General features: G+C 42.1%; 1 protein-coding gene across 2 annotated transcripts in view; it reads right to left on the reverse strand.

Annotated features, from left to right (window-relative positions):
- Positions 1–26,809, reverse strand: part of LOC123762694 (5-hydroxytryptamine receptor 2A) — a 513,254-nt gene that overhangs the window by 54,759 nt on the left and 431,686 nt on the right. The window lies entirely within an intron of this gene.

Raw genomic sequence — 26,809 nt, forward strand, 5'->3', positions numbered from 1 at the left:
AAGCAGAGAGACAGACAAGCAGAGAGACAGACAAGCAGAGACACAGACAAGCAGAGAGACAGACAAGCAGAGAGACAGACAAGCAGAGACACAGACAAGCAGAGAGACAGACAAGCAGAGAGACAGACAAGCAGAGAGACAGACAAGCAGAGACACAGACAAGCAGAGAGACAGACAAGCAGAGACACAGACAAGCAGAGAGACAGACAAGCAGAGAGACAGACAAGCAGAGAGACAGACAAGCAGAGACACAGACAAGCAGAGAGACAGACAAGCAGAGAGACAGACAAGCAGAGAGACAGACAAGCAGAGACACAGACAAGCAGAGAGACAGACAAGCAGAGACACAGACAAGCAGAGAGACAGACACGCAGAGACACAGACAAGCAGAGAGACAGACAAGCAGAGACACAGACAAGCAGAGAGACAGACAAGCAGAGAGACAGACAAGCAGAGAGACAGACAAGCAGAGAGACAGACAAGCAGAGAGACAGACAAGCAGAGAGACAGACAAGCAGAGAGACAGACAAGCAGAGAGACAGACACGCAGAGAGACAGACAAGCAGAGAGACAGACAAGCAGAGAGACAGACAAGCAGAGACACAGACAAGCAGAGAGACAGACAAGCAGAGAGACAGACAAGCAGAGAGACAGACAAGCAGAGAGACAGACAAGCAGAGAGACAGACAAGCAGAGAGACAGACAAGCAGAGAGACAGACAAGCAGAGACACAGACAAGCAGAGAGACAGACAAGCAGAGAGACAGACAAGCAGAGAGACAGACAAGCAGAGAGACAGACAAGCAGAGACACAGACAAGCAGAGAGACAGACAAGCAGAGAGACAGACAAGCAGAGAGACAGACAAGCAGAGACACAGACAAGCAGAGAGACAGACAAGCAGAGACACAGACAAGCAGAGACACAGACAAGCAGAGAGACAGACAAGCAGAGAGACAGACAAGCAGAGACACAGACAAGCAGAGAGACAGACAAGCAGAGAGACAGACAAGCAGAGAGACAGACAAGCAGAGAGACAGACAAGCAGAGAGACAGACAAGCAGAGAGACAGACAAGCAGAGAGACAGACAAGCAGAGAGACAGACAAGCAGAGACACAGACAAGCAGAGAGACAGACAAGCAGAGAGACAGACAAGCAGAGACACAGACAAGCAGAGAGACAGACAAGCAGAGAGACAGACAAGCAGAGAGACAGACAAGCAGAGAGACAGACAAGCAGAGACACAGACAAGCAGGCTCAGATATAAAGAGGGGGAAAAGGATAAACCACATAGAAGATAGGTGTAGTAAAGAGAGCCATATAAATAAAGTTTAACTTCATCACTGTAAGGTCCGTGTTCTTTTCATGTACAATGCATACATATTCATATACATACACACACACATATGTACACACACATACGTACTCATAAATATACACATGCATAGGGACCTGTAGCCTCTGAGGCCAGGCGAGGTCACGAGAAGAAGGTAACAAGGAGGCCACAAGGAACCATAAGAAATCAAGAGTTACAAGAGGACACAAGGAACCATAAGAAATCAAGAGTTACAAGAGGACACAAGGAACCATAAGAAGATGCCAAGAGTTACAAGAGGACACAAGAGGCCACAAGAAGATACAACAGAGGCTGCAAGAGCAGCCTCTCCTAGGGTCCGGGGGATCGATCCCCGGCGGAGGCGGAAACAAATGGACAGAGTTTATTTCACCATGATGCACCTGTTCACCTAGCAGTAAATAGGTACCTGGGAGTTAGACAGCTGTTACAGGCTGCTTTCTGTGTGTGTGTGTGTGTGTGTGTGTGTGTAGGGGGAAAAATAATAATAATAAATAAAAACTAATCAGTTAATTGATTGACAGTTGTATTTGATACAGTGTACATAAATGAGGACACAAAAAAAAAAAGTGCAATTTGATGCATAAACAGTTGGACGGAACTGCTCTGTTTCTCGTGTCTAGTTCCTCTAGGTGTTACAAATACAAGTAAGGCAGGAAAATATAACTAAGTGTGTTATGTGCCGGGTATGTTTGCCTCTGGTTGTTTGTCTCGGGACCAAAGAGCCTGAGCTCAACCCCCGCATGCACAACTAGGTGAGTACATCTAGGTGAGTACACACACATACACAGCACCGCTGTATTGGTCCAGTTCTCAGCCTTAAAGTGGAAATATTTCTCCAGATTTCTCACTCCATCACTCTAGCGTTCTCAGCCTGGACCACACTCCCAGCACCTCTCTCACCCCTCTGGGTTATCCACTCTCCCTCTGTTATCTCACACTCTCAGCGACACTCCAATTTTTATTCGGGAACCTTGCTACACTCTTTTGCCTCTCTGGCTTGTTCCACCTTTCTCTCCTGTTTTGCTTTTCACTGTTTTTTCCATCCACTTTCACCTGGTGATCTCGTTAGTTTTAATCTCTCGTCTCTAGCCAAACGCCTCTACCTAGCTCGTAGAACCTAATGGCCATACAGCCTACTCACTCTTATATATCCCTACTCTCCCCTCAGCGCTCACACACACCTTTGGTACCTCAGTCCTCCTCCCTCACACGTCGCTTTGTTCCCCCTCACTCGCTCTCTCTATCACACAAATAAAATGGACACCCCTTGTGAAGTTTCGCAATTCTCTTTCAATCTGAATTCAAGTGCGGAGGCTAAGCTGAAAACATTATCCCGGCGGACCTTCGTTGGAGCTGAATTAGTCAATTAAGTCTTTCCTGAGAATTCTTTACCTTCTCTTCCTTGTTGGAAACTGGATTTGAAAAGATTAAAGACGGCTAAATTAGGGTGGTTTGTGGAGTTCCTGCCGTCCGTGTGATGAAAGTCAAGTTGTTTGGACTGCGGTCAGGAATTTCCCTTTTTTCATTCTATTTACGCACTCAAGTCATTATCTGCCCTTATCCTCCTCCTCTAAACATTCGGCCAAGTATATTTTTCCTACTAAACACGTGGCCCTGCATTTAAAACAATGTTAACCAACATATATATATATATATATATATATATATATATATATATATATATATATATATATATATATATATATATATATATATAAATTTTTCATCAGTCCTACATAGACAGGGTTAGAGAGCTGTTACAGTATATAGTGAGTTACTGAGCATTCAACCACAGAAGGTAATTGGAGTATTTGTCAACACCACAGTTCCACACACACACTCCTCTTTAAGAAATAAAAATATATTGCACTTGAATCGCAACAGATTACGTACTAAATTTTCTTAAAAAGTGCTCGCCTGTTTCTTATTTCTGATGAACACCTCGATAAATACTTCATTTAGGAAATAAATCTGACCTTGCATTCCTTAAGCTTAACTATATAAATAACTATAATATATAATACCAATTTATAGTTGAAAAAACAGCATTTTTAATTAGGACAATTTACGAATGCGCTTTAGGTGAACAGCCACAGTCACATGTAAGGTAAACCGCCAAATCGTGTCACCCTGCCCGGGAGTCGAACTCTGGCCAAATCAATTGCAACTCGACTATGCGCGCCAGGTCACCGGTGTTTGTTTGGTATGTATTTCCTAAATTGATGGACCCCACACAACCTAACCTAACCTAACCTAACCTAACCTAACCTAACCTAACCTAACCTAACCTAACCTAACCTAACCTAGATCTAACTTGTCACAAACCATTGTATAACAATATTAATTTGTTTTTGAGAAAATATATATATTTTTGTTACACTAAGAAAAATCTCTTATTCGTCTGACTGACATAATTGCTACTAGATCTTGACGTGTAAAACTCGGTGATTTTCTGTTTATGTACATTTGTCCCAGAGTGGAAGTTACCTCGTTCCCGCGAAGTCCAATCCATGGTTTTAACTCACGTGAAGTCCAATCCATGGTTTTAACTCACGTGAAGTCCAATCCATGGTTTTAACTCACGTGAAGTCCAATCAATGGTTTTAACTCACGTCAAGTCCAACCCATGGTTTTAACTCACGTGAAGTCCAATCCATGGTTTTAACTCACGTCAAGTCCAATCCATGGTTTTAACTCACGTCAAGTCCAATCCAAGGTTTTAACTCACGTGAAGTCTAATCCATGGTTTCGATTCACGTCAAGTCGAACCCAACGTTTTGATTCACAAATCGAGCCTATATCGCCTATATTCGCATTCAAATTATATCCAAATATCAGATCAAACTCAAGTTGCAATTAACTACTAAACACAATATTTAGAAAATGCCTCACAGCCCTGTTATTCTACCGTTGACCCCCTCTATGCCCGAGAGGGTCCACCTCGCCTTGAACCATTGTTAGAACTCGAATTAACATTGCATTTTGCTCGATGAACAACACAAATACCTTATGAAGCGGACCTCTGCAACATCCATATCAACATCATTATTTCTCGTGATCTTCGAGGACGTCTCAAATTGCCAATAAGATCCTGCGCCTTCAATGTGTTCTTTGGCGATTCACTAATTAGTTCTTATGACGACGATAATAACGGCGAGCCACACAAACTGATCCATGTTGCGAGCAATATGCTGTGAAAAATAATTGGTTGTCACACAAAGTGAGAAGTTAGGCGTCTTCGTTAGCTGTGGCCACTGAGGTATTGATCCTTTGGCGTCCTCGTTAGCTGTGGCCACTGAGGTATTGATCCTTTGGCGTCCTCGTTAGCTGTGGCCACTGAGGTATTGATCCTCTGTCGCCCTCGTTAGCTGTGGCCACTGAGGTATTGATCCTCTGTCGTCCTCGTTAGCTGTGGCCACTGAGGTATTGATCCTCTGTCGCCCTTGTTAGCTGTGGCCGTTAAGTCATGGATATTGCGGCATTCTACCAACGAGTATTGTTATAATACAAGAAGTAAGGTTAATTCTTGTGCCAACGAGTATATTCCACTATTCACTGAAACACCATTAATAGTTTACTATAGTCTGAATCGTGATTTAAATTCCTATGCTGAAAGGTTTGTAAATAAACGAGCAAAGTTTCTCACTCTTGTATATTTAACGGAGGTGTTTAATTAAAGTGGCAATACACTAAAGGGTTATTCAGTTTTCTTTTAGCCTCCCGTTGAAATTTATGGTCAGCAGTACGTTTTCTGCTTTGTTGGGTGTACGTTTTTTGTGATGATTTCTCGTTAGTTTGGGAGAATCTTTAACCTCTTACAAGAGTTGTAAATTCATTGGCTGTACTATAAATATAATCTGGGAGGCTCAGTCGGAGACCGGGCCTCAGGGGCATTAATCCTCGTGACCAACTCAAGGTTATCTCAAGGTGACGTCAATATCAATATTGGTACATAATAAAATAAAATTTGATATGGATCTATAATCATTTTGGTTATGTCATTCTGGTTCTCATTTATGAGGCAGTGCGAATACCTCTCTAACTCCACCAACCTTAAGGGCGGTTGCACCGTTGATCTAGTGGCAATTTAGCACTTGTAAGTTAAAACAATAACCTCTAATATCATTGTAGCTATTTTATTGGCTAATATACATCAAAGTTCACTTTGACCTCTGTATTGTAACATTGATTACGAACAAGTCCATGGAACCCCGAACACTTTGGTTAGGCCTCTGTTTTACCAGCACTTCAGATTAACTTTCAGTAAAGTTAACTTTTGATTGAAGTCAATAAAGTCAATTTATTATTCAGCATTTTTTTTCCTCTGAGCTCTGGATCAGGATTTAGCAAGCGCTTATGTGTCTATTCACCAAACCTGTGCATCTTTCTTCACTTATGGCGTCGTAGTTTGCATTTATTAAACATTTGATAAACTCAAATGTTTTCGAGGTTATTTATAACAATAACAACCTTGAGATGTGAAGTTTCGTAGCTATATATATATATATATATATATATATATATATATATATATATATATATATATATATATATATATATATATATATATGTCGTACCTAGTAGCCAGAATGCACTTCTCGGCCTACTATGCAAGGCCCAATTTGCCTAATAAGCCAAGTTTTCCTTAATTAATATATTTTCTCAATTTTTTTTCTTATGAAATGATAAAGCTACCCATTTCATTATGTATAAGGTCAATTTTTTTTTATTGGAGTTAAAATTAACGTAGATATATGACCAAACCTAACCAACCCTACCTAACCTAACCTAACCTATCTTTATAGGTTAGGTTGGGTTAGGTAGCCGAAAAAGGTAGGTTAGGTTAGGTTAGGTAGGTTAGGTAGTCGAAAAAACATTAATTCATGAAAACTTGGCTTATTAGGCAAATCGGGCCTTGCATAGTAGGCTGAGAAGTGAGTTCTGGCTACTAGGTACGACATATATATATATATATATATATATATATATATATATATATATATATATATATATATATATATATATATATATATATATATATATATATATTATTAAATATGACCGAAAAAGTAAGATTAATAATTCTAACACGAATTTTCTCAATCTTTCGTACATTACGCTTCACTGTTGGAGGTAAATCAAAAATCACTTCTCCAAAATTCATTTTTAGACTAGAAATAAAAATGAATTTTGGAGAAGTGATTTTTGATTTACCTCCAACAGTGAAGCGTAATGTACGAAAGATTGAGAAAATTCGTGTTAGAATTATTAATCTTACTTTTTCGGTCATATTTAATAATATATGTCTACAGGAAAGACTGCTACCAAAATATACTAATATATATATATATATATATATATATATATATATATATATATATATATATATATATATATATATATATATATATATATATATATGTCGTACCTAGTAGCCAGAACGCACTTCTCAGCCTACTATGCAAGGCCCGATTTGCCTAATAAGCCAAGTTTTCATGAATTGTTTTTCGACTAACTAACCTACCTAACCTAACTTTTTCGGCTACCTAACTGAACCTAACCTATGAAGATAGGTTAGGTTAGGTTATATTTTTGCTACTGCAAATGCACCTTCATTTTACATATACACAGTATATATTTAATAAAGAGCTATATGCATACAGAAGTATATTGTATTACTGTAACAAAAATATACATGCATGATCTGATTGACACACAAAACACAGTATTAATATTTGGTTAACCCTATAACTGTTGCCATATACTTTTAACAGCATTGGGAGCCATTTTAACACCACCAGTCATGATTTCTGCACTAATGGTAATGATTTTAACAAACCACACACACACACACACACACACACACACACACACACACACACACACACACACACACACACACACACACACACACACACACACACACTTTTGTTCACGAATTTTGTTAGACCAAAGCTGGAATTTGCAGCAGTTGTATGGTGCCGGTGGCACAGCGGACAGAACACTGGACGCGTGATCCTGTGGTCCCGGGTTCGATCTCGGGCGCCGGCGAGAAACAATGGGCAGAGTTTCTTTCACCCTGATGCCCCTGTTACCTAGCAGTAAATAGGTACCTGGGAGCTAGTCAGCTGTCACGCGCTGCTTCCCGGGGGTGGAGGCCTGGCCGAGGACCGGGACGCGGGGACACTAAGCCCCGAAATCATCTCAAGATAACCTCAAGATAACCTGCCCATATCTTAAGGAGCTCATCAACAAGCTGGAAAAGGTGCAAAGACATGCAACTAAATGGCTCCCAGAACTGAAGGACAAGAACTACGAGGAGAGGTTAGTGGCATTAAATATGCCAAAATAGTAGATAGAAGAAAAAGTGGTGATATGATCACTACATACAAAATAGTAATGAGAATCGCTAAAATTGATAGGGCAAAATTCCTGAGACTTGGAACTTCAAGAACAACGGGTCATAGATTTAAACTAACTAAAGAAAGCTACCAAAGAGATATAAGAAAATTCACCTCTCCAAACAGAGTGGTATACAGTTGGAACAAGTTAGGTGAGAAGGTGGTAGAGGCCAAAACCGCCAGTAATTTCAAAGCGTTATACGACAAAGAGTACTCGGAAGACGGGACACCACGAGCATAGCTTTCATCCTGTAACTACACTTAGAAAATTAAAAAAAAGTTACACTCCATCTACATAACGACAAGCAGACAACATTTGTCCAGCAAATTTAGATATATGAAACTAGCCGGATAAGTAGAAAGAAGAAAGATTCTACAAAGATTCTACATTCAAAGATTCATTTGAAGAAAGATTCTACAATCGGCTTATTCCGCCGAGTAATCGCGGAATGTAGTCATGGAGCGTAGTCAAGTTGACAGTCTTGATACACGTGACCGTGCAGCGAGCAGACAGTGCCCCGTGCAGCGAGCAGGCAGTGACCGTACAGTGAGCAGACAGTGCCCCGTGCAGCGAGCAGGCAGTGACCGTGCAGTGAGCAGCAGGCAGTGATCGTGCAGTGAGCAGACAGTGAACGTGCAGTGAGCAGACAGTGCCCCGTGCAGTGAGTAGGCAGTGAACGTGCAGTGAACAGACAGTGCCCCGTGCAGTGAGTAGCAGGCAGTGCAGTGAGTAACAGGCAGTGATCGTGCAGTGAGCAGACAGTGAACGTGCAGTGAGCAGACAGTGCCCCGTGCAGTGAGCAGACAGTGCCCCGTGCAGTGAGCAGGCAGTGACCGTGCAGTGAGCAGGCAGTGACCGTGCAGTGAGCAGGCAGTGACCGTGCAGTGAGCAGGCAGTGACCGTGCAGTGAGCAGGCAGTGACCGTGCAGTGAGCAGGCAGTGACCGTGCAGTGAGCAGACAGTGCCCTGTGCAGCGAGCAGACAGTGACCGTGCAGTGAGCAGGCAGTGACCGTGCAGCGAGCAGCAGACAGTGCTCCGTGCAGTGAGCAGACTGTGAACGTGCAGCGAGCAGCACACAGTGCCCCGTGCAGTGAGCAGACAGTGAACGTGCAGCGAGCAGCAGACAGTTCCCCGTGCAGTGAGCAGGCAGTGAACGTGCAACAGACAGTGCTCCGTGCAGTGAGCAGACAGTGAACGTGCAGCCAACAGCCGACAGTGCTCCGTGCAGTGAGCAGACAGTGAACGTACAGCCAACAGCCGACAGTGCTCCGTGCAGTGAGCAGGCAGTGAACGTGCAACAGACAGTGCTCCGTGCAGTGAGCAGACAGTGAACGTGCAGCCAACAGCCGACAGTGCTCCGTGCAGTGAAAACTTTGCAATTAATTAAGGGAGGAATAGTGTTAGGCATCATTCCTACCAATCAGGGGAAAGCATCAACTGGGAGGGCGAATGCTTCGTTGCAACCCAATCAGCGGACCTAATCTCTATCCCCAAAGGAAATTGATAATCTACACCCCCCCCCCCCCTCCCTCACCCACACCAATCACCCGTGTGAGCTCTCGCTGTTCATGTTGTTTAACCTTCAGCCACTGGGAACAAAACGTTCCATGTAGCACGGGCTATGGCGAGCCCGTAGTGGACTTATATGGCACTGGAGCGGGGCTGTGACTACTAAGTTAACTTGTTTTTTTGCGAGCTCTCTTTTGAAGGAATATGCATCCGGGTATCATGTTGTTCTCATTATGTTTCCTTGTTGTACTTAAGTTCTTGTCTTAAGACACATCTTTACTAGGTTTCATAGTAGTTCCTAATTTGTCTAATTATCTAATTCTCATACACCTACGTTTCTGTTTTATTTTCCTTATTCACTTCGTAAATCAATACGTATGTTTAAATTTTTTTATTAGACAAGTGTGTGTGTGTGTGTGTAATTACCTAAGTGTAGTTACAGGATGAGAGCTACGCTCGTGGTGTCCCGTCTTCCCAGCACTCTTTGTCATATAACGCTTTGAAGGTGTGTGTGTGTGTGTGTGTGTGTGTGTGTGTGTGTGTGTGTGTGTGTGTGTGTGTGTGTGTGTGTGTGTGTGTGTGTGTGTGTGTGTATTCACCTAATTGTGTTTGCGGGGGTTGAGCTTTGTTCTTTCGGCCCGCCTTTCAACTGTCAATCAACTGTTTACTAACTACTTTTTTTTCCTCCACACCACACACACCAGGAAGCAGCCAGTGACAGCTGACTAACTCCCAGGTACCTATTTACTGCTAGGTAACAGGGGCATTCGGGTGAAAGAAACTTTGCCCATTTGTTTCCGCCTGGTGCGGGAATCGAACCCGCGCCACAGAATTACGAGTCCTGCCCGCTATCCACCAGGCTACGAGGCCCCCTATATATATGTGTGTGTGTGTGTGTGTGTGTGTGTGTGTGTGTGTGTGTGTGTGTACTCGCCTATTTGTGCTTGCGGGGGTTGAGCTCTGGCTCTTTGGTCCCGCCTCCCAACTATCAATCAACTGGTGTACAGATTCCTGAGCCTACTGGGCTCTATCATATCTACACTTGAAACTGTGTATGGAGTCAGCCTCCACCACATCACTGCCTAATGCATTCTATTTATTAACTACTCTGACACTGAAAAAGTTCTTTCTAACGTCTCTGTGGCTCATCTGGGTACTAAGTTTCCACCTGTGTCCCCTTGTTCGTGTCCCACCCGTGCTGAAGAGTTTGTCTTTGTGTGTGTGTGTGTGTGTGTGTGTGTGTGTGTGTGTGTGTGTGTGTGTGTGTGTGTGTGTGTGTGTGTGTGTATGTGTGTGTGTGTGTGTGTTCAGCTAGTTGTTCACCTAGTTGTGCTTGCGGGGGTTGAGCTCTGCTCTATCGGCCCGCCTCTCAACTGTCAACCAACGATCATCCCCCACCCCCCACACACACAGGAACAGGACACAGGTTGTCAGGAACCTCTACATTAGTTGATTGACAGTTGAGAGGCGGGACCAAAACGCCAGAGCTCAACCCCCTCAAGCACAACTAGGTAAGTGCAACTAGGCAACTAGGTAAGTACACCCGTAACAGCTGACTAACTCCCAGGTACCTATTGACTGATAGGTAACAGGGGCATCAGGGTAAAAGAAACTCTGCCCATTTGTTTTCCGTCATCGCCGGTGATAGAACCCCGGTCCCCAGGATTACGAGACCTGAGTGTTGTCCACTCAGCCACCAGGTGTGATGTGCTCCAGTGGATAAGGGAATACCTAAGCAATAGGAACCAAAGAGTTACAGTGAGGGGTGAGACCTCAGATTGGTGTGAAGTCACCAGAGGAGTCCCACAGGGCTCGTACTCGGTCCTATTTTGTTTCTGATATACGTAAACGATCTCCCGGAGGGTATAGACTCATTCCTATCAATGTTTGCTGACGATGCCAAAATTATGAGAAGGATTAAGACAGAGGAGGACTGCTCGAGGCTTCAAGAAGATCTAGACAAACTAAAGGAATGGTCGAACAAATGGTTGTTAGAGTTTAACCCAAGAAAATGTAATATAATGAAGATAGGTGTAGGGAGCAGGAAGCCAGTTACAAGGTATCATTTGGGAGATGAAATTCTTCAAGAGTCAGAGAGAGAGAGAGAAAGACCTGGGGGTTGATAACACGCCATACCTGTCCTCTGAAGCCCATATCAAGAGGATAACATCAGCGGCATATGCCAGGTTAGCTAACATAAGAACGGCATTTAGACACTTGTGCAAGGAATCATTCAGAACTTTGTATTCCACCTGTGTCAGACCAATCCTGGAGTATGCAGCCCCAGCATGGAGTCCATATCTAGTCAAGCATAAGACTAAACTGGAAAAAGTTCAAAGGTTAGCCACCAGACTAGTACCCGAGCTGAGAGGTATGAGCTAAGAGGAGAGACTACGGGAATTAAACCTCACGTCGTTAGAAGGCAGAAGAGTTAGGGGGATATGACCACCACGTACATGATTCTCAGAGGAATTGACAGGGTAGATAAAGACAGGCTATTTAACACAAGGGGCACACACACGAGGGGACACAGGTGGAAATTGAGTGCCCAAATGAGCCACAGAGATATTAGAAAGAATTATTTTAGTGTCAGAGTAGTTGACAAATGGAATGCAGTAGGCAGTGATGTGGTGGAGGCTGACTCCATATACAGTTTCAAGTGTAGATATGATAGAGCCCAATAGGCTCAGGAACCTATACACTAGTTGATTGACGGTTGAGAGGCGGGACCAAAGAGCCAGAGCTCAATCCCCGCAAGCACAAATAGATGAGTACAAATAGGTGAGTACACACACACAACACTAGACATAGAGACAAACATTCTATATTATTGATATCAAGATGCAAACCACAACATTCTGGAAATAACATTTAATTCCCGTTCATAACATTTAATTCCCATGCCAAATCCTTATCCAGATCCCATCCAAGTGCTATATAGTCGTAATGGCTTGGCGATTTCTCCTGACAGTTCTCTTCTCTCATTCATATAACTATTGGAGATTCGAACTCGGTCCTCAAATGTACGAAACTGTTGGCCTACCAACCAGGCCACGAATGCTCATCCAGGATAAGCAATTCCATCTACTTAAATTAAAATTCACAATGCAAAATCCATTATTATACATAACAATGATCTTCCTCTTTACGTTTAAATTACAGAACAGAAAGTAAAACTAATTATTGAAAAATCAAACAATGCAAACAGCTGAAATCGCCGCCCTCCATAACGCTGACCAAAATTTGCACATTAAAAACAAAACGTTATGAAATCACACTAACAAGAAAAACAACACAATAGGCTTTTAAAAACAGAATAAATTTAAAAACGGAATAAATATAGAAAAACACGTACCAAAAAAACTGGGAAAAACAACGCTGATAAGGGGGTTCTAAAAAGTCCGGTTACCAGACACCACCATCAGTCCGTTATTGCAGCCCAAAGCGGACTGACAAGTCACGTAATGTACGGCCAAAAAAATTAATCGAAAAATTGGTTTCAAATAAAAAAGTTTGGAGGTGTTTTTGCAAAACGAGCAAATACAGAGATTTAAAAAAAAGGGGGAGAGACCAACATCATATTTTGTGGAGTGTTACGAAAAGATTGGCAACAATACATCCATGATGCCGGCAGCTAGGGTACATACTGGTAGTTATCGTACATACTGGTAGTTATCGTGCATACTGGTAGTTATCGTGCATACTGGTAGTTATCGTGCATACTGGTAGTTATCGTGCATACTGGTAGATTATCGTGCATACTGGTAGTTATCGTGCATACTGGTAGTTATCGTACATACTGGTAGTTATCGTGCATACTGGTAGTTATCGTGCATACTGGTAGTTATCGTGCATACTGGTAGTTATCGTGCATACTGGTAGTTATCGTGCATACTGGTAGTTATCGTACATACTGGTAGTTATCGTGCATACTGGTAGTTATCGTGCATACTGGTAGTTATCGTGCATACTGGTAGTTATCGTGCATACTGGTAGTTATCGTGCATACTGGTAGATTATCGTGCATACTGGTAGATTATCGTGCATACTGGTAGTTATCGTGCATACTGGTAGTTATCGTATATACTGGTAGTTATCGTGCATACTGGTAGTTATCGTACATACTGGTAGTTATCGTGCATACTGGTAGTTATCGTGCATACTGGTAGTTATCGTGCATATGGTAATTATCGTGCATATGGTAGTTATCGTGCATACTGGTAGTTATCGTGCATACTGGTAGTTATCGTACATACTGGTAGTTATCGTGCATACTGGTAGTTATCGTGCATACTGGTAGTTATCGTGCATACTGAGAGTTATCGTGCATACTGGTAGTTATCGTGCATACTGGTAGTTATCGTGCATATGGTAGTTATCGTGCATACTGGTAGTTATCGTGCATACTGGTAGTTATCGTGCATACTGGTAGTTATCGTGCATACTGGAAGTTATCGTGCATATGGTAGTTATCGTGCATACTGGAAGTTATCGTGCATATGGTAGTTATCGTGCATACTGGTAGTTATCGTGCATACTGGTAGTTATCGTGCATACTGGTAGTTATCGTGCATATGGTAATTATCGTGCATATGGTAGTTATCGTGCATACTGGTAGTTATCGTGCATACTGGTAGTTATCGTACATACTGGTAGTTATCGTGCATACTGGTAGTTATCGTGCATACTGGTAGTTATCGTGCATACTGGTAGTTATCGTGCATACTGAGAGTTATCGTGCATACTGGTAGTTATCGTGCATACTGGTAGTTATCGTGCATATGGTAGTTATCGTGCATACTGGTAGTTATCGTGCATACTGGTAGTTATCGTGCATACTGGTAGTTATCGTGCATACTGGAAGTTATCGTGCATATGGTAGTTATCGTGCATACTGGTAGTTATCGTGCATACTGGTAGTTATCGTGCATACTGGTAGTTATCGTACACACTGACAGTTATCGTACATACTAACAGTTATCGTACATACTGGTAGTTATCGTGCATACTGAGAGTTATCGTGCATACTGGTAGTTATCGTGCATACTGGTAGTTATCGTACATACTGACAGTTATCGTACATACTAACAGTTATCGTACATACTGAGAGTTATCGTGTATATATTGCTTCCCTCCGACCTCACCTCCGTACTAAGTCCAATAGTCATACTGGCTTGCTGCTCTCTCCTCATAACTACCTTACCAGGCTTTGTTACAAGTCACTGAACCTTTTGTAGACATATAATAATACACTTTAGGCATGACAAACAACAAAAAATACTCAAGTAAATAATTAAAAAAGAAGAGCAGTGCCCTGCCTAGTGCTCCTCTGGCCGGCAGCGTACTCAAAAAACACAATTAACCACCACAAATTGACGCAATGACGGAACGGTGCCCCGGACCACCACCAACAGTCTTGTAGTCCAGGAAGCAAGCAAGTAATTATCAGAAAAGGGCGAAAAGCCCAGAAGACTGTAGGGTGAAAGGGCACCAAGCCCCCTGAGAGCCTTGAACGATGAACACAAGTGTGAATGAACAGGGAAGCAAAACACGCCCCGTGGAGCGAGAGAGACTAGTTCAGGTGGGTTGGGGTGTGCTCGTTGGGGCCAGGTAAGCCAACAATTAGCGGGTGTGTACTCACCTAATTGTGCTTGCGGGGGTTGAGCTCTGGCTCTTTGGTCCCGCCTCTCAACCGTCAATCAACTGGTGTACAGGTTCCTGAGCCTACTGGGCTCTATCATATCTACACTTGAAACTGTGTATGGAGTCAGCCTCCACAGTGTATGTGTGTGTGTGATTACCTCGGGTGGGTGAGCGCTCTGGCGCCTGATATGAAACAAATAGTCCCACACTAATTCATAAACAAAAGCTTCAGTGGTCCCGGTGAACGGATGTGTTTGTGGACTCTAGTAGCGGGGTTCCACTCACAACACCCGAGTGACGCCACTCAGCACGTGTTTAAGAGCGTGCAGTGAGTGAATGAGTGGAGGGATGAATTAATGGAAGGAAGGATGAATGACTCCTGTGCCTGATTTGCAACTCTCACACAAACACAAGAAATTCAAGCAGTGTATGTACAACATCAAATTGTTTGCATGTGTGATAATGGTATGATAGACAGAATACTTAGGAGCTACAAGTATTTTACCCCAAGAGTGTAACTCTTATTTGATGTGTTTACTATATTAACCTGCAATGTTAAATGATGTTCTCGTACTGTGATGTGTGGATTTGTACTCACTGGATTTGTGCGCCCCTTGAGGGACTTGAAGTAGTGGAGGGGAGAAATTGCCTAAGCTACTCTATCCCTTTGAGATGTATTTTATTGTCTCAATAAACGTATTTGAACTTGAACAAGAAATTCATTCATACAAAAAACACTAAGCTCTAGTTCTTCTTAAGACTGACGTCATCAGAACATCTTCTTGAGATCTACCCAAAGTGTCGTCACACTTCTTGCGAGTCACTGATGTTTTCCTCTCGTTAGCTTAAATAATCCTTTACGAAGGAAAAACTTGTCAAATGAGAGACAACCTTAGGGAAAGGAAAGCGTTCAACAGAACTTTAAACTCATTTGACGAGTCATGAAGGTTAGGAGATAACAGGAATAAGGGGATAGAAAATGACAGACTTTTTATCAAGGTGATTTTGGAGTGGGAAAAATTACACTCAAGAGCTAAATTCTTAAACTGTTGAAAGACACAGTATCCTAGAAACACGAGTCCGTACTTGGAGATGGTTAGCAAAGATGTTTAGGGCTGAAGCTGTGGGAGATTGAACTGGTGTCAGGTTGAACGTTTATCACTGCGGGAGGTTTACTAAGGCCGCCACAAGAGTTTACTGGCCAAGCAGCAAGTCTGATGTTGGGCTTGAGGTCCTATCAACGTCTGGAGGGGATTTAATTCCATCGCAAGAGCTTATACTGGCCAACTAGTAGGTATACTGGCCAACTGGTAGGTATACTGGCCAACTGGTAGGTATACTTTAGTTCTGAACATAGTCCAAGACTGAAGAAAACATACAGTACATACACCAAGTAGCGGGATATACCTCTCAGTGTATACTTATCCCTGCGTTCTGGAAGACAAGGATACAGTAACCAGCAGCCAACACCTTGAAAGAATACTTTAAACGTGTGCACGCTGGACACCTTAGACAACAACCCAATGCCCACACAAATGTTTGAAGCAGAGAAAGAGAATGAATTAAGGCATATTCCCATAACGTGCGAAACAATAACGAAGAGTATTGACAAATTAATGGAATCTAAAGCCGCAAGTGTGGATGGAATTCAATCCAAAGTCGTAAAGGAACTGGCTGAAGAACTGTGTCTACCACTGAAAGTCCTTGTCAGAAAATTTCTGGACCAAGGGAAAGTCCCCTTAGATTGGAAATATGCAAATGTCATCCCAACTTCAAAAAAAGTCAGAAAGAGCTCGGCAGAAACATACCAATCAATCAGCCTAACCTCACATATCTGCAAGCTCACGGAGAGAATCCTAAGGGTTGGAATTATTCACCATCTCACAGTGCACAATCTTGTAAAGCCAGGGAAACATGGTTTTGTTAGAATGGAACCTGCCTTCGGATCTCCTCATATATTTGCAGACCAGCTATTCAGACAAAGGACTTCCACTGGACACAGTATACACGGACTTCTCTCTAAACCTGTAGATAAAATACCACATGAAAAACTGACAAGGAAATTACAAGCATATGGAATTGTAACTTGAACAAGATAAATACAAATATTAGAAAAAATACTAGAATGGATAAAACAACGGTTAAAACAAATGAAACAAAGGGTCTTCTTAAACAGAAATAAATCTGACTTCAAAAATGCGGTTGGTGACACCACTCACCAACAATCTTTTTGTTATATACTTCAAAGATGTAAATGAGGGGGGCCTGACAGCTGAGTGGACAGCGCTGGCGATTCGTAGTCCTTCCGGGTTCTATCCCCGGCGGATGCGGATACAAATGGGTAGAGTTTCTTTCACCTTGATGCGTCTGTTCACCTAGCATTAAATAGATTCCTGGGAGTTAGACAGCTGCTAAGGGCTGCTTCCTGGGGATGTGTAACAAATAGGAGGCCTGGTCGAGGACCGGGCAGCGAGGACGCTAAGGCCCCGAATTCATCTCAAGATAACCTCAAGAAGATGTAGATGGGACCAACTCCTTTTCTTATATATATCAATAATATAGATGAGAATAAACAGCTTAAAATTTGCAGGCGACCCAAAGATCTATAGTGAAGTAGGGGAAAACTATATTAAATTCATATAAAGTGGTCTACATGAACTTTATAAATGATTAGAAGACTGTCAAATGCATTTAAATATTGAAAAATGCAAGACCTTCAAGTAGGGCGTAGCAATGACCATGACAATGACCTCTGAGGTCAACAACACTACTACCATGCAGCAGACATGCAACAGACATGCAACAGACATGCAGCAGACATGCAGCAGACATGGGAAGAAAAGGACTTAGGAGTAAGACTCTATCTACCAGTCACTGAAAGTTGCACAACAAGGGGGAACTGCGGGGAAAAAAGCTAACCAAACCTTAAGAATAATCAAAAGAACCTTTAAAAAGAAAGTGATTATTGAACTGTACAAGTCTCTGGTGCGTCCTCAGTTGGACTACTGGATCCAAGCATGTACACATCACCTTCAAAAGGACATACCTGCCTTGGAGAAAGTTCAACTCAGAGCGACAAAAAAACTTGCAAGAATTAAGTCAATTCTCATACCATAAACGGTTGAGGGCCACAGGACTAACAACACTACCAACCAGACATGACAGAGCTTATCTCATCAACACCTTTAAAATAATGAGCAAATTGGAAGAGATTAATCCAGATCACGTCTTTAAAAGCTCAAACGTAACGCATACAAGGGACACAACTTCAAGATCAATAAGCCACAATGAAGGACATAAAACATGAGATGTTTTATCACCCACTGTGTTATCGACTCATGGAACCGCCTACCCGCTGATGCCGTAAATGCCCAGACATTATTTCAGTTCAAAACCCAGTTAGAAAATATGCTCAGGAACAATGGGGAGAGAGCACCTTTCACAAGCCGCCCGTTTCCTGTCCCAGTCACTAGAGAGATGGTGACCCTCCGGTAAATTCAGAACCGATACGGTCTCCTGTAGACAGGTAGAACCACCAGCAATTAGCGGCAGATGCAGCGGAGCGAGCGATTCACAGATGCGCAAGCACGGTATTGTTGTTAGTGTGTGTGTGTGTACTCACCTATATGTGCTTGCAGGATCGAGCATTGACTCTTGGATCCCGCCTCCCGCGATGCGGGAGGCGGGATCCCGCGATGTGTGTGTGTGTGTGTGTGTGTGTGTGTGTGTGTGTGTGTGTGTGTGTGTGTGTGTGTGTGTGTGTGTGTGTGTTCACCTAGTTGTGCTTGCGGGGGGTTGAGCTCTGCTCTTTCGACCCGCCTCTCAACTGTCAATCAATCAACTGTTACTAACTACTAACAATTTTTTCTTCTCCACACACACACACACACACACCAAGGAAGCAGCTCCGTAACAGCTGTCTAACTCCCAGGTACCTATCTACTGCTAGGTAACACGGGCATTCAGGGTGAAACAAAATTTGTCCATTTGTTTCCGCCTGGTTTGGGAATCGAAACCGGGCCACAGAATTACGAGTCCTGCGCGCTGTCCACTTAGCTACCAGACCCACGAAGGTGTGTGTGTGTGTGTGTGTGTGTGTGTGTTTGTGTGTGTGTTTGTCGTGTGTATAAACAAACGCAAACAAGCAACGAAAGGGGCTGAAGGAGAAGTGGAGTATCTGAGATAAGTGTGTTTGCTACACGTGGGGGGCGGGAGGGTGTTAAGAAAGGGGGGGAGGGGAAGAAAGGCTAGAGGGAGGGAAGCATTTAATTGGAGAAGGATGATGTGAGAGTGACGGAAGCAGGAAGATGAACAGAGGGGAAAAAAAGTGTTGGGAAAATGTACAAGAAAGTGAAAAGGGGAATCTGAGGGGGAATGGAAGAACATGGAAAGGGAAACTCTTAGTTGAAACGAGTTACGTATGAAGGAAATATCTGAGGGGAAAGTATTGAAGGTATATCTGAGGGTTAGAGGAATGGTGGAAAGGGGAGTGGAAGAATGTGACGCACGAGTGGTTGGGAGGCATAGGGGTTGGGGGTGGGGAGGTAGGGTGGGGAGGTAGGGTGTGCAGAGAGCTGCACACGTTCAGCTGATCCCTGCTTCCATGCTCCCTATGTAAACTCCACCCTCTGGTTATTGGCCTGGGAAACCACACTCTGTAAACTGAATACGCAACGCTCTCAGAAAGAGAGAGAGAGAGAGAGAGAGAGAGAGAGAGAGAGAGAGAGAGAGAGAGAGAGAGAGAGAGAGAGAGAGAGAGAGAGAGAGAGAGAGAGACAGAGACAGGTCTTCTCTTCAAACAGACAGTCAATCAAAATTTCCATCATTATATCCTGTTATACGTTTCTTACCAACTAACGTAACCTAACTGTGATATTTTAAACCTTCGCCTCCCGATCCTTCTCTTTCCCACACACAACCCTTACCTACCACACCTTTACCTCACACAACCCTTACCTACCACATCCTTACCTCACACAAACGAGTAATGAAAGAAAAAAACTCAATTCAATTTGTGTTGTAAAAGACGAGTTTGAGAAAAAAATACAGAAAAGAAAACCATTTTTTGGCTAAATGTGGGACAGACTTTTATATATTTATAATTATTTATTTTTTTGACAGGACTAGGAGGCGTAGGAAGCATTCAACGTTCCCTTCTCTCTATTAAAGTATTCAACAGGGAGAAAAAAATAATTAATGATCAATTTCCCGTTCTGACGCTACCTTCCGGTGACGTAATATTGACCACAAATTTTTCTCAGTTACAGAAATACCTTCTAGGCCTTGTCAATATTTATAATAGGCCTCTCTGATGCGAATCTGACTACAGGTGTTTCATTACAAGAGGCCGGAATCATTATGACTACAGTACTAAACGAATCATTGTGAATAAAGCGGTTTCAGTACAGCAAGCACGAATCATTATGACAACAGCTCAACGAATAATTAAGACTAGGCAGGAGTTGCATTGCAGGAAGATTGACTGTGGCAATACAAAAGGTTTACTTCGCGTGGTAACGTGGCCATAACTTCAACCAGCTTGTCATTGGTAAGATCCAAGCACCGCTATTGGGCTAGAACAATGAGGTGATGCGGAACCACTTATCCACTTACCCAATCTCTCTCACTTACGCATTTATCCAAGCACTCCTACCCATATGCACTTTTCCAACCCCTCCCTCGTAAGCACTTATCCAAGCACTCCAACTTAAGCACTAATCCAACCTCTCCCACATAAACACTTATCCAAGCACTCCAACTTAAGCACTAATTAAACCTCTCCCACATAAACACTTATCCAAGCACTCCAACTTAAGCACTAATCCAACCTCTCCCACATAAACACTTATCTAAGCACTCCCACCCATGCACTTATCCATCCAGCATTGAACCTTTCTAATTACTTTTCTTCTTGATAGGTAAAATCTTAACGTGTTCCACAGATCTGAACCCGAATCAGCGATTTCATGAATGTTGTCGGAAAACCCGACACCATTTCCTAACTTTTAATACAATAGGCAGATAATATTGCTGCTGATTTACTACTAACACATTAACTCAAAGAAAATGAGATTGCAGTGGAATTTTCCTCCTCGAAAGAAAATGGGGGATATCATTGTCATATGTCACCATTAAATTCACCATCTAATAATATTGGGAATTCTTCTTAAAACATCAGTCTCTGGACTGTAAACATCATAAAAAAAACATTTTCCCTTGAATGAACTTAGTTATCAGTACTAAAATAGATTAAACGTGAGCTCTCTTTCCACTTCTAGATAAAACAACATCTGGTGTTGATACTGGAAGTGGGAGTGGGAGAGGAGGCAGACGCCATTAAATTTAATATAAACAAAGTCTCTCATGGAGCTCACTTGACACCCCACAATTTTTCCCTCAATTAGTGGATGGGTTCCCATCATCTCCCATCTCAGCGCCCATCATCAGCACCATCTTCGTCTACAATAAGGGAGGTGTTCCTTATCCGATAACCCGTTAAATCTAGTCATTCCTGACCAGTAATGTTAGATAGATTTAGGGTATACCGGTGAAAATGCATGGCGAGCTACCCAAACAGGGTAATTATTAATTACCCTGTTCCCCCTAATATAGCTGTCATATATATATATATATATATATATATATATATATATATATATATATATATATATATATATATATATATATATATATATATATATATATATATATATAGGTTACGATTATTATTGCGAGTGCCCTTTGACAGGTGAAATTGAAGGGGGAAGAAGAATTAGCATCAATTACCTGGTACAAGACGTGACATGTGATTACACCAGATACAGTATCGCAGATAACACGGAACTATCCCTCTGGAGGTCACAGGTTCGAGTCCTGTACGGGGTGCCAGCCTAGTCGACGACCGGGCCGCGGAGACGCTAAGCCCCGGAAGCACCTGAAGGTAACCTCACCCACGAGGAGTCTCGGTTTGGTGTGATCATCCGTGTTCATATCTGGTTGTCCAGGCCATAATCAACCATACAGATAAGGCTTCTCCCAGTATTTACTAATCTTAATATTGTAGTGAATGTCTACCAATCAATAATTTTGATTGATAGACAATATAAGTTAATAAACCCTCCAACTTGTGTGGGAAACGATTTGTGGGAATTTAAACTCATACAGGCCACTTGAAATTCATACAGTCCGCTATCGAAATAAATAAATTACCATAAGAAATAAATTAATATATAAACTAATAAATTGTAAATAAATAAATAAATCCCATGAGTCAGCTTTCCCCGCATACGTTTTCTTAATCAAAACTACTTCAGTTGTAATCAATTGTTTCGAATTTGCACTTGGCTTTATATTTTTAAAGTCGTAATTATATATATTGGGGTTTCTTATTCATAAGATAGGTTCCTTACGTCCAATATAACTTCGCCATCCTTTTCTTTATACATATTACGCTGCCCAAACTGTACTGAACGATCTAGGTGGAGTCTCACAGGGCAACCAGTTCTCGGAAATTTAATAAGTCAGTATTGACTTATTAAATATGTGCATAGGTGACATAATAGATACCCTTAAAAAGATTCATAGAAAACACCGACCTTACCTAACCTACTTAGTATGTTATGATAAGCATCTTATTGCTTCGTAATTACAATTATTACCTAACCTATAATAGGTACAGGTTAAGTAATAATTGTAATTACGAAGCAATAAGATGCTTAAGATACTAACAAGGTTAGGTAAGGTCGGTGTTTTCTATGAATCTTTTTAAGGGTATCTATTATGTTTAGTATATCACCTATGCACGTAGTTAATAAGTCAATATTGACTTTACGAATTTGCGAGAACGGGTTGCACAGGGGTATAATACAGGTAAATAGTAATTGGCTTGATTTTTAAAGTATTAAGGCGTTTCCCACCTGGTTTTAATTCCCATTATTCGTGACATCTAAATCTAAATTTTTCTGTGGTTTAGCTGATTTTTGTCTTGCCTGTTTTCTTTTCCTAGACTTAGAACCTAACATTTGAGAGTACTGAACTGTACTTCTCAATTTTCAGTCCATTGTGAAAGACTGTTTCAATCCCTCTGTTGACTTTCTTTGTATTTATTATCTGCTCTGATTCAGTGTCACCGAGAGCTTTACTAATGTTGCTGTTCGCGTCTTTTTCAAAATCAATAATGTTTGGTTAACATTAGAGGTCAGAGGAGAGCGCCCCGGGGCACTGCCCTTGCGGGAGCGGCCACTCTGACTCAGTGCTGAACCTCAATTATCTCTCCAATATCTGTATCTATATCTGCAATATCTCTGTCTTGGTAAACGACTTGATAAGGGGTCCAGGACGGGCCGAGACGTCGTCACTTTTCCATTCGTGTGTGTTGAAAAACTAACTAATGGTATGCTATCATATTCAGAGATTATGTTATCCTTAATATCTGTTGTCGATCCCTTTGCTGTCGTTCAACAGAACGTGCTGCTCCTAACCTACTCTAATCTACCCTAACCTGTCCCAGCAGTCCCAACTATCAAAATAATCTTACGCTGTTTGTCGATTGTCTTCGTGACAAGGAAGTTCACGGTGAAAACAACTTGAAAAAGTAACCAGAATCTACATATAACAGAATGGTTAACAAGTGCATGTGGAAACAAAGTAATTGACTTACAAGCCAGAAATTCTCTATAGCGTCTCATATATCGATCCGTTTACCTGCAATATCATATGCTGACGATATAGCGAAAATGCATAATTTATAATATTTGCTACCTGTCTTATATTTACTAATTAACTCTATATGCTTACAACTGATTGCGAATGCTGTACAGTTGAGCGGAATTTACATGCAGACTTCAAGACACAGGCAACCTAAGCAGAGTTAGAATATTTTTCTTTTTCTTACTTGAGAATAAAACCATTCCGTTGACCCATTCCTCTTAGATGAGTGATCTCGTTTTTTAGTTTAGTTCATTTATTATGCACCCCATACCCATTTTGTGGGCGGTAGTGGAAAGAGTTACAGAGGTACATAATGGGCTCAGGGACTGAACAGTGATCTCGGCCTGTAAGTTTCATATTTCCCTGAAAGATATATCTCTGGAGCTGCAAAAATACCTACAGGGCCCCCCACTTTGGGGGCCAGATGTGAGATTCTGTCTCAGCCAGAAGGACTGCACAAAATTCAACACGTTAAGTGTCACATGTGAGATTATAATTTCCAACTGAAATATAAGCGAGATCAAACGCCAGAGTTCAATTACCTGATACTCTAAATCACTAGGTCGTTGACTCCTCAATTGCTTGTAGCAATCTCGAGGGGTAGTCACGGGGTTCTCACACCAAATTCAGTATTCAGTGTTTGGGCTATCATCAGGTTCGAATCCAGGAGCCGACACTTATTAAGTGCAAGGTATCAGGCGTAGCGTGTGGCTGACAAAGATAAAAGGCAGTATACTTGAAAGGTATTGACATAAAGTCAATTATTTGGCAACAATAACAGTCTAATAACAAAAACTTAATACTAATACAAGGGCACAACATTTTAACGTTACGTTTATGCCCTAAGTGATACTATGGCAGCTAACTGGCTGAAGAACCAGTCAACCAGTATTCCCAACCAGTATAGTGGGAATACTGTCACACCGCTCTTGGCTGGTAGATGAGAACACGTCTCAGCTCTCTTGCATAGGCAAAACAAGATCAGTGAACTAACTGAACATCGGCGGTGCACTAGGACTCAAATATGCAATCCAAAGTAATGCAGTAAAACAATTTGAACAATCAAAACAATAGCAAAACAACCAAGCAAAGCAAGACTTGTCACTGAGAAGAATCTTCGGTAAATCTAATTAATTACATTTACAAACGCCCCTATGGAGGACAATCAATTAAAGACACTTAACCAATTACGTTAAAGTTCTGTCACACAGACAAGAACAATTGATTACAATCAATCAAATCAAAATAAACAATTACTTAATTACGTTAATTACTGTCACCAAGACAGTTATCAATCAAAGATAATTTACGTTAATTACAATCTGTCACTCAGTCAATCTATTAAAACAGTAATTCTTCACATTAATTACTCTGTCACAAAGACAATTAAACAATCAGTGAGTAATTACATTAATTCCTGTCAACCAGACAATTAATCAATCAAGATGAATTACGGTACTGACGGTATCACACAAACAGCTTGCCAAACAAGAATTTTGTAACACTTTACTAGTTACATTAAGTACACTAATTAAATGCCTGTAATTAAGTTATTTCACACTAGGAAATTTACAGCACACTGGGAACCAAATGCTTAGTCACTATTCTCCACCCACGTAGTGTTAGGCTGGAGGATGGTTGAGATAACAGCAGATGATCCCGTGGAGTCTGTTTCACCCTGCTGGGACCACGTGTGAAGTTACACTTTATATCTCTCTCGTTATCACTCGTATATCGTTAGTTTCGATCCCACACGAGACCGGATTCTGTAGATGGACGCGCGGGGACGAAATTGGGATGTCAGGATAAACTTAAGGTCGCGTTTAGACGGTTTTCCTAGTTGTTAGCCGACAACTAAGGAGACCACGTCTAACAAGTTGAAGCGACGAGTTCAGAATGACGGGTACGGCCTGGGGCGCTGGCCTCCACAGGGGGATTTTCCTGTTCTCTTGAACGAAGTAATCAGGAGGTAGGCACATATTTGCCTAACCCAATAGGGGGCCCACCCTCGGATGGCGTGATGCTCTGATCTGACCTGACAGGTCTTGAACTCTCGACCACAAGCTCTGCCAGTACTACTTCACTCTATAACTGGATATTTGCATCCTTATTGCATCCTTAGAGTTTCAACTGTAATATACATTACAATGGCTGTCTCTTCCTTGCCGTAAACACCACGATGGGCATCGTGGTGTTAAATGACAGCTGATGACATACCTATCTCCAGATACCCCCATTAGACATATCTACGTTTCATAATAAGGAAGCTAGCCTTGGTGCACTCTACCTGTGCACTCGGTGAGGAGCTACATATGGCGGTGTGCACTCTCCACCACACATTTGAGCTAGCTGGTGTTTTATACCCCTTCACACGGCCCATTAAGTTAGTAAACCTTATCCACTGAGTCAGTGATCCTTATCCATTGATTCCTGTCCATTAAGTCATATTCCCTCCCATTATATATGATTCAATACACATTTAATCTATTTTATTTTGTCCCATTTGGCTAGTGTTGTCTGCCCATGAGGTAGGTTATCTCTGTTCATGAGGTGAGTTAACCCCCCACGCTGAGAAGGTTCTTCTCCGGCGTCGGCGGCCAACATCTTCACGGCTCAGGTGACGCTACTTGTAGCTCTCTCTGAGGAGGCGTCACCTCACATGTCCCGGGATCACATCAAGGGTCTGTGTGTACACTGTCTGAGTGTACACTGTCTGTGTGTACACTGCCTGTGTGTACACTGCCTGTGTGTACACTGTGTGTGTGTACACTGTCTGTGTGTACACTGTCTGTGTGTACACTGCCTGTGTGTACACTGTGTGTGTACACTGCCTGTGTGTACACTGTGTGTACATTGCCTGTGTGTACACTGTCTGTGTGTACACTGTGTGTACACTGTCTGTGTGTACACTGCCTGTGTGTACACTGCCTGTGTGTACACTGTGTGTACACTGTCTGTGTGTACACTGTCTGTGTGTACACTGTCTGTGTGTACACTGTCTGTGTGTACACTGTCTGTGTGTACACTGCCTGTGTGTACACTGCCTGTGTATACACTGCCTGTGTGTGAGGCCTCTTCCATGTGCACACACACAACATTGACAGTGCTGGGTATACAGGGCCTGGCTATGTCGTGTATCACCGTGTGTATTACATACACACCTTAACATATGTATATTTATACATACAT

The sequence above is a fragment of the Procambarus clarkii genome, chromosome 27 (assembly GCF_040958095.1).
Source record: "Procambarus clarkii isolate CNS0578487 chromosome 27, FALCON_Pclarkii_2.0, whole genome shotgun sequence".
NCBI classification, from domain to species: Eukaryota; Metazoa; Arthropoda; class Malacostraca; order Decapoda; family Cambaridae; genus Procambarus; species Procambarus clarkii.